The 9,863-nt window shown below is 41.2% G+C and overlaps 1 long non-coding RNA gene across 1 annotated transcript; it reads left to right on the top strand.

Annotated features, from left to right (window-relative positions):
* The first annotated feature begins 536 nt into the window (after window positions 1–536).
* LOC123389852 lies at window positions 537–9,280 on the top strand. The gene is made up of 2 exons (XR_006604501.1): window positions 537–797; window positions 9,102–9,280. It is a non-coding gene; the product is annotated as an uncharacterized LOC123389852 (long non-coding RNA).
* The last annotated feature ends 583 nt before the right edge of the window (window positions 9,281–9,863 follow it).

The raw sequence follows: 9,863 nt of genomic DNA, 5'->3' as shown, positions 1-9,863 counted from the left end.
CTCCCCTGCTTGTGTGCATGCTCTCTCTCTCTCTCAAATAAATTAATAAAATCTTTAAAAAAATTGATGTTCTGGCTTTACATTATTATGACTCTGTAAGTGCTATTCTTGGCTGAGCAACGTACTATATTCTGATTTGTTTTTCCCTCTTGTGTAACTTTTTGTTTTCTCTATATTTAAGGCATATATTTTCTATAATCTTGATTATATATATATGTATAAGTGTACATATATATAAAATAGATAATAATAATTGCCTTTTTTTCTTAGTTATCTTGGTGGTTACCACTCATTCAGTTGCAAGCCTATTTTCCAGTTGTCTGATCTCCTGAGTATGTCCAGAAACATTAGATGCTCCATGCACGGTGGTATCTGTGCATCTTATCTGTCTCTCTGTCTTTTGTGGCCACAGTCCCCAAGGCTATCACCTTTTCACCTCTTCCTCTTCCTGGTGTAGAGATCGCATCTGCTTATTTTTTGAAATGTATTCTTCAAGCCACAGCAGTGTGGTTTCCACATGCCCTATGCCTCTGCAATGACCTTTTACAAGGTCAGGTTTATGCTGCTAAATCCGTTGGGCATTTTTTTTTTTTTCATCTTCACCTCTCAGCTGCATTTTGCACCCGGGGCCACTCGACTTCCTCGAAGCAGTTTCCTCTCTCTTGCTTATCATCGGTGTCGGCCGTGGGTTATGTTCTCCCAGAAGTAGAGCCTGAGACAAAGATGTGGGTGCAAGGACTTTGGGAGGTGTTGGGGTCGCTGGCAGAGGGGCAGAGAGGAACGGCAGCCAATAAAAGGTACATTTAACAAATTGTTTCTCCAGCTTTCTTGAGGTATAGTTGATAAATAAAAATTGTATATATTTAGAGTGTACAGATTTTTTTTTAAAAGATTTTATTTATTTATTTGACACACAGAGATCACAAGTAGGCAGAGAGGCAGGCAGAGAGAGAGGAGGAAGCAGGCTCCCTGCTGAGCAGAGAGCCCGATGCAGGACTCGATCCCAGGACCTTGGGATCATACCTGAGCTGAAGGCGGAGGCCTTAACCCCCTGAGCCACCCAGGTGCCCCTATTACTTTATTTTTAAAAATATTTATATGAGAGAGAGTGAGAGAGCAGGGGAGGGGCAGAGGAGAGAGAATCTCTCTTTTTAAAAAATTTTTTATCTAAATTCCATTTAGTTAACATATACTGTATTATTAGTTACCAGGGGGAATTTAGTGACTCATCAGTCGCATATAACACAGTCCTCATCACATCAAGTGCCCTTCTTAATGCCCATTACCAGTTACCCTTCCCCCCGCCCTTTCCCTTCAGCAGCCCTCAGTTTGTTTCCTAGAGTTCAGTGTCTTTTATGGTTTCCTTACCTCTCTATTTTCACCTTATTTTTCCTTCCCTTCCCCAATGTTCACCTGTTTTGCTTCTTAAATTCCACCTGTGAGTGAAGTCATATGGTACTTGTCTTTTTCTGACTGACTTATTTTGCTTAGCACAATACCCTCTACTTCTATCCATGTCATTGCAAATGGCAAGATTTCATTCTTTTTGATGGCTGAGTAATATTCCATTATATCTATCTATCAATCGTCCATCTATTTATCTATCATCTCACATCTTCTTTATCCATTCATCTGTTACTTGACATCTATGATCTTTCCATATTTTGGCTATTGTGGACATTGCTGCTATAAATATTGGGGCACATATGCCCTTTTAAAACACAATGTTTGTATCCTTTGGGTAAATACCAAGTAGCAGAATTGCTGGGTTGTAGGGTAGCTCTATTTTTGACTTTCTGAGGAATCTCCATATTGTTTTCCAGAGTGGCTGCACCAGTTTGCATTCCCACCAGTAGTGTAAGACATTTTAAGGGAGAGAGAATTTTAAGTAGACCCTGTGCGGAGCATGGAGCCAGACGTGGGTCCCCTTCCTTGTCCCTGAGATCACAACCTGAGCCGAAATCAAGAGACAGCTACTTAACTGACTATGCTACCTGGGCGCCCCTGTTATTATTATTTTGAATTATGTTATCATACTATGTGTTCACTATTTGTTCTATGTTCTTAAAATGTTCAATTTTCAAAATTTGGCTTTTTAGTTCCATTTTTGATATTTTCTACTTCTTACCTTAATGTATCATGATTAGAGAGTAGGGTATGAATCATTTCTTATCTTTTGTGGCATAAAATTGGAATGGTTCTTACAAAATGTGCTTCAGTGTTTAAAAAAACCTTTTATAGAAATAAAAGGTTTTCTTGGCAAAGTTAATCTTCACATATGTCTACTAATGTTGCCTTTCTAGTTGTGTTGTTCAGAGCAGTTGGTTCATTCCCATATCTATAAATCTGAATGTGTCCCCTTTCCTACTTTCTGAATCTTTCCAAGATCCACCTCCCCTTCCAGGTTCTAATTGGATATCATTCCAACCTCTTCTCAAATTTCAGTTTGTTTCTAACCTCTAAGATCCTCCTGTTCTCTACTGGCAAAAGAACTTTCATTATCAAGATTCTGGAAAAAGACTCCAAGCGATGGCTTTTCTAGCATTACTGCTGGATTTTTATATATTTATATATTTAAAATTTTTAAAATTTAAATTCAATTTAGTTCACATATAGTGTATTATTACTTTTGGGGGATAGAATTTAGTGATTCACCAGTTGCATATAATACCCAAGATCCCTTCTAAATTAGGTGATGAGCATCACCTAATCAGCCCATCTTCCTACCCATCTCCCCTCCAAGAACCCTACTGGTGCATCCCTTAAACCATACTTCCTCTAGGACACCTGAGTGGCTCAGTCAGTTAACCATCCAACTCTTGATTTCACCTTGTATCATGAGATCAAGCCCCATGTCAGGCTCCACATTGTGGAGCGTGTCAGCATGGAGTCTGCTTGAGATTGTCTCTCTGTCCCTGCCTCTGCCTCTGCCCCTCCCCCTGCTTGCTCTCTCTCTCTCTCTCAAAATAAATAAACAATAAATAAATAAGTAAACAAACAAATAAATATCTTTAAAAAACCCTCCACACTCCTTGTCCCATCTGTGAGCAGGAAGTGTCTGGAACCAGATGTTCCTCTTTTCTAGATGCTGTCAAAATTCAACCTCTTCCCCTCCCCCACCATGTTGCGGGTGCTCAGCTTTTGGCCACATTATTGCTTCACTTCTCTGTTGCAAGAGTTCTTGCACTTTTCGGTCTACGGACTAATTCTCTTGAGCGCAAAAGACACTATGGAACCGCCCATTGCAGCTTATCTAGGCTTCGGTGGCATTTTTATGACCCAGGAAAGGAGTTTTTTTAAAAATTTATTTTTAAAATTTCTTTTCAGTGTTCCAGAATTCGTTGTTTATGCACCACACCCAGTGCTCCATGCAATCCATGATCTCCTTAATACGCACCACCAGCTCCCCAAACTTTCCATCCCCTCTCCCTCCCAAATCCTCAGTTTGTTTCTCAGAGTCCACAGTCTCTCATGGTTCATCTCCCCCTCCAATTTCTCCCAATTCCCTTCTCCTCTCCAGCTCCCCATGTCCTCCGAGTTATTCCTTATGCTCCACAGATAACCGAAACCATATGAAAATTGACTCTCTCTGCTTGACTTATTTCACTCAGCATAATATCTTCCAGTCCCGTCCACATTGATACAAAAGTTGGGTATTCATCCTTTCTGATGGGAGCACAATACCCTATCGTATAGATGGATCACATCTTCCTTATCCATTCATCTGTTGAAGGGCATTTTGGTTCTTTCCACAGTTTGGCGACCGTGGTCATTATTGCTATGAACATTGGGGTACAGATGGCCCTTCTTTTCACTACATCTGTATCTTTGGGTAGTGCATCCAGTAGTGCAATTGCAGGGTCATAGGGAAGCTCTATTTTTAATTTCTTAAGGAATCTCCACACTGTTCTCCAAAGTGGCTGCACTAACTTGCATTCCCATCAACAGTGTAAGAGGGTTCCCCTTTCTCCATATCCTTTCCAACACATGTTGTTAAGTGTTTTGTTAATTTTGGCCATTGTAACTGGTGTAAGGTGGTACCTCAATGTGGTTTTGATTTGAATCTCCCTGAGGGCTAATGATGATGACCATTTTTTCATGTGTCTGTTAGCCATTTGTATGTCTTCACTGGAGAAGTGTCTATTCATGTCTTCTGCCCATTTTTTGACATGATTATCTGTTTTGTGTGTGTTGAGTCTGAGAAGTTCTTTATAGATCTTGGATATCAATCCTTTGTCTGTACAGTCATTTGCGAACATCTTCTCCCATTCTGTGGGTTGCCTCTTTGTTTTGTTGACTGTTTCCTTTGCTGCACAGAAGTTTTTGATCTTGATGAGTTCCCAAAAGTTTATTTTCACTTTTGTTTCCTTTGCCTTTGGAGACATATCTTGAAAGAAGTTGCTGTGACCAATATTGAAGAGATTACTGCCGATATTCTCCTCTAGGATTCTGATGGATTCCTGCCTCATGTTGAGGTCTTTGATCCATTTTCGAGTTTATCTTTGTGTATGATGTAAGAGAATGGTCGAGTTTCATTCTTCTAGACATAGCTGTCCAATTTTCCCAGCACTGTTTATTGAAGAGACTGTCATTTTTTCCACAGGACATTTTTTCCTGCTTTGTCGAAGATTAGTTGACCATAGAGTTGAGGGTCCATATCTGGGCTCTCTACTCTGCTCCACTGCTCTGTGTGTCTGTTTTTGTGCCAGTTCCATACTGTCTCGGTGATCACAGCTTTGTAGTAAAGCTTGAAATCAGGCAACGTGATGCCCCCAGTTTTGTTTTTCTTTTTCAACATTTTCTCAGCAGTTCAGGATCTCTTCTGATTCTATACAAATTTTAGGATTACTTGCTTCAGCTCTTTGAAATATGCTGGTGGAATTTTGATTGGAATGGCATTGAAAGTATAGATTGCTCTAGGCAGTATAGACATTTTAACAATGCTTATTATTCTGATCCATGAGCATGGAATGCTTTTCCATCTTTGTGTGTCTTCTTCAGTTTCTTCCATGAGTGTTCCTTGAGTACAGATCCAGGAAGGGAGTTTTCAATGTAGGCTAAAGAGCTGATGGTCAGATGTCAGCCAGGGCTACAGTCATTTAAAGGTTTGACTGCTGCTGAAGGATTTATTTCCAAAGTAGCTCATTGACACAGAGGGTGAGTTGGTATCGCTAATGGTGGAAGACATCAGTTCTTCTCCATCAAGGCCTCTTCACAGGGTAGCTTAAATATCCTTAGCAGCATGGTGGGTGACTTTCTTGAGACTTCAGAAAGGGTAATCCATGGGAGCAAGGCAGAAGCCAAAATTCCTTGGAAGTCACACACTTTCAGTTCTGTTGTTACACAGGCCAGCCATAATTCAGTGTGAAAGAATATTAAGAAAGGAAGATAAGGGTTGCCCGGGTGGCTCAGTGGGTTAAAGCATCTGCCTTTGGCTCAGTTTATGATCCTAGGGTCCTGGGATCGAGCCCTGCATCGGGATCTCTGCTCAGCAGGGACCCTGCTTACCCCCCTTCTCTGCCTGCCTCCCTGCCTGCTTGTGATCTCTGTCAAATAAAGTTTTTTAAAAAAAGGAAAGGAAGATCAAAGGGGCCATCTTGAATGCCGACTATTACCTAGGGCATGCCAGGTGTAACTGATGTAGTGTGCTTGGACTATAAATGGTTAGCAATGAGGCTGAAAATTATTTATGGACTAAATTATCAGGGGCTGAAGAGTTTGGTTTTTAACTGCTGGTGCTAGAGAAATCTTGAAATATTTTGAAGAAGGCACCTAGGGTTGAACTGCTTCTTCTTATCCAAATCTGGCAGCAAGCTGTCCAATACAGTTAAATAAGCTCTCAACATTCTCTGCTTCTCCTTTGGGCTGTTTGAAAATTCATGTATATTTACATACATCTCATTGTTTCATTTCTGTTGGACTGACTTTTGGAAACTGTTAGTTTGTATCATATGTCAGCTTGGATTTCTTCCACTGTGTCAAACTTAGTATTTCTGCATCAGCTGGGATATTTTTAGTCACAAATAAAAAATTCCACCCACAATGACTTAAGCAATGAAAAGAATTTATTGATCATGTGACTGTAAAGTCCAGAGGTAAAAAGGATTTCAAGTGCGGTTTGATCTAGAGCTTTACATTTGCAAGAGGGATTAGGCTTTGTTTTTATGCTAAATTGGTTTAGTCTCAAGTGGACTTTCTTCACAGTAGCAAAAATGTCTATAGTGTTCCAGGTTTTACATTATATTGGAAAGAGAAAAAACATCTTTGTCCTCAGATCCACTTTGGTGGGTCTGGATTAAGTCACATGCTCACATTTTAAACCAATTGCTGAAGTCAGGGGTATGGAATATATGGATTGGTTTAACTTAGTTCACATGGTCTATGCTTGGAGCTGGGGGTGAGCCTTAAACCACATAGTTGTCCAAATGGAAATTAAGAGTTCTGGGAAGAGGGAATTGGATGCTGGGAAGGTTAAATAGATTATGGGGATTAAGGAGTGTACTTGTTGTGATAAGCACCAGGTGATTCTGGAATTATTGGATTACTATATTGTACACCTGAAACTAATATTACACAGCATGTTAACTAAGGAATTTAAATAAGCTTAAAAAAAGGGCACCTGGGTGGCTCAGTTGGTTGAGTGACTGCCTTTAGCTCAGGTTGTGTTCCCAGGGTCCTGGGATTGAGCCTGGCATTGGGCTCCCTGCTCGGTGGGGAGCCTGTTTCTCCCTCTTCTTCTGCTGCTCTGCCTGCTTGTGGTTTCTTGCTCTCTCTGTCAAATAAATGGAGAAAATATAAAAAAAAAAAACTTAAAAAATAGTTGCTGGGAAGATGGAAATTGGATGCTCGGGAGGCAACCACTAGTGTTCAACACTAAATCAAAATTGTGATGTTGTTCACCTAAACAAAATTTCCTGGGGCATCTGGGTGGCTCAGTTGGTTAAGTGACTCTTGGTTTCAGCTCAGGTCATGATCTCAGGGTCCTGAGCTCAAACCCTGCATCGGGTTCCACATGGAGATGCTTGAGATTCTCTTCCTCTCTTTTCTGCCCCTTCCCCTGCTCTCTCTCCCTAAAATAAATAAATAAATAGATAAGTAAGTAAATAAATACATAAAATATTTAAAGAACATTTTCTGAGCCCCAGTCAAATATAGTGTTGGGTCCTGGGATAGAGCCATGAACAGGACACAATCCCTGCTCTCAAGTGAGACATAGTAAATATTTGTTAAATGAATTGTCCAGGGGTGCCTGGGTGGCTCAGTGGGTTAAAGCCTCTGCTTTCGGCTCAGGTCATGATCCCAGGGTCCTGGGATCGAGCCCCACATCAGGCTCTCTGCTCAGCAGGGAGCCTGCTTCCTCCTCTCTCTCTGCCTGCCTCTCTGCCTACTTGGGATCTCTCTCTGTCGAATAAATAAATAAAATCTTTTAAAAAAATAAATGAATTGTCCAGGGGAAGGATACATATATACAGAATTTGTCATACCATGTAAGGTCTGTTTCTGGCTCTAGAGACTTTGAGGAGATCTGCTTTTTCATTCCTCTTTCTTCTTCTTTTTTTCTCTCTTTCTTTTCTAATTGAAATCTAGCTCTTCCAGGGTGAGAGACACTGAGAGGAAAGAATTGGACAGATAGCAGAGGGTTCCTCACATGTGCCTTGCTGCCTGTTGGTAGCCAGAGGTGTCCCCATTCTCACTCTGTTGCAGACTGGGTCCATCTCTTACTTATGATCTTCAGGATCTGAGGTTCAAGGTGTTCTTGGGGGGGGATGATATTTAGTTTTACCATGGTCCCCTTCCCTAGTGAGGAGTCCTTTGAAGGGGGAAATACCCAACTCACTTGGCCTCTCCAGGCTTAACCCATTCTCTAACATGTATTTCTTCATTTGGAACCATGAAGTCCCCCTCTCCCTGCTTCTTGGTCTTATTTAAGCTGCACAAAACTTTTCTGGAGGAAGGATATGCAGCCCTTCTTCAAACCCTCAGGTCTGTAAGAACCCTGACCATGGAGACCTTGAAGCTGAATGTGACAGTAGTGATACAAAGTCCGGTCAAGGATCATGATTATTTGTCAAACTGTGCAAGATTTTGTAACCAGAGGATGTAATATAATTAGTGTAACGATAATGATAATGCGTCAGGGACATCTAGTTGTCTTCTGGATCTATTTCTTCCTTAGGAGTCAAACTCCAAATTTTTCCAGAATTCAAACTCAGCTTCCTTCGCAGCTATGTAGCTATGAGTGACAAAGTTCTGGCCGATGAGATGGGAGAGAAGTAGGTGTAGCTTTTGGGTCATACCCTTAAAGGAAGTTGGTTGCTATGAGCAAAGCAGGGAAGAATGGATATTGAGTGGCCAAAAACAACAAATGTCCACTATGAATAAGTAACAGGATTTCCAATTATGTGAAAATTAATAAGTTAATAAAATCTCACTAAAGCAAGAGCCAGGAGGCTGCAGTGTGAGGTTAGAAGAGAAAGCTGTAGCACTCGACCTCAGTTACAGGAAAAATGGGTAATTACAGACCTCAACAGAAGAATCCTCAACAGGAAGGAATTATAAATGATAGGTTCCTGTAACCATCCCTCAGAATAACATACTGCTTAAACTATAACTTTAACTAATGAGGAGTTGTACTGGTCCTGCAAGCACGCTTAAAGATGACCTTGACAAAGACATGTGCTAGCAGCAGGCCTCTGGTGGAGGCGATGATACAAGTCTTTGCAGCCAGCAGCTGGGAAGGCCCGGCCGGCTCAGGGTGGAACACCGCCCTGCTTCCGGTTTTGTCTCCCCTATCTCAGAGAAAGCTTCCTGCTAAGGTAATACACTGAGTGTGTTGCACAGCTACACATCTCCTGCTGCTCGACTGACACATCCTACTCTTTTGTTTACCTCTAAAACTTGTGACCAACATACGATTCTTCCTTCTGTTTACCCACTAGATACATGACTAATGTATAACCTTTTCTTCTCCTTTGTTATCTTGTATCTAATGAATATGGGATTGAGGAGTTCAGGTGACAGTCCTTCCAGCTGTTGTCCCCTGCTCCCATTCTTTTACAGCTGACTTGTTTGTGCCTCATTCTTCTCTCATGCACCCTTAGGAAAGTGGCAGGTTTCAACAGGCAAAGATGTATACTACGTCTACAAGAAGTTGACTACTCCAGCAATCCAGCCAATGGGAAACTGTCTTCTCCTGGACCTCTGCTTCTCTTCAATGGACTTTTGTTCCAAACAATCCCTACCAGCTTCCTCAATTTCTATAAAAATATTCCTCTCCTTTGTTTGTTGTACTTGCCTGTGGTTTTGTCATAGCTTCCATAAATTGCAATTCTGTGCATAAATTTAAGCAATTCTTGAATAAACATATTTTTGCTAGTAAAATAATTTATTTATAATGTTTAACTATTATAAGGAAAATGAAGCTCAGAGAGTAAGTTAACTTGCCCAAAGTGACCGAGCTAGTAGAAAACAGTTAGTGACTGAACCCAGATTAACTGATATGCTTTTTTTTTAAAGATTTATTTATTTATTTGACAGACAGAAATTACAAGGAGGCATAGAGGGAGGCAGAGAGAGAGGAGGAAGCAGGCTCCCCACCGAGCAGAGAGCCCGATGCGGGACTCGATCCCAGGACCCTGGGATCATGACCTGAGCCGAAGGCAGTGGCTTAACCCACTGAGCCCCCCCAGGTGACCCAACTGACATGCTTTTAACCATGATGCTGGGTGGCTTCCAATGGCTAACTCAGGTGAGGTATATTTGTGTTTGAATCTCCACGGAGCAGTTCTGTGCTCAATTGGGTTTCTACTGACTGATGCCTCTTCAAATAGGGTATAAAGATGAATCTAATGCTAGCGCTTTTC

The sequence above is a fragment of the Mustela putorius genome, unplaced genomic scaffold (genome assembly GCF_011764305.1).
Source record: "Mustela putorius furo isolate JIRA1106 unplaced genomic scaffold, ASM1176430v1.1 tig00004039_pilon_pilon_pilon, whole genome shotgun sequence".
Classification (NCBI taxonomy): Eukaryota; Metazoa; Chordata; class Mammalia; order Carnivora; family Mustelidae; genus Mustela; species Mustela putorius.
This window is presented reverse-complemented; position numbering and strand designations above follow the sequence as displayed.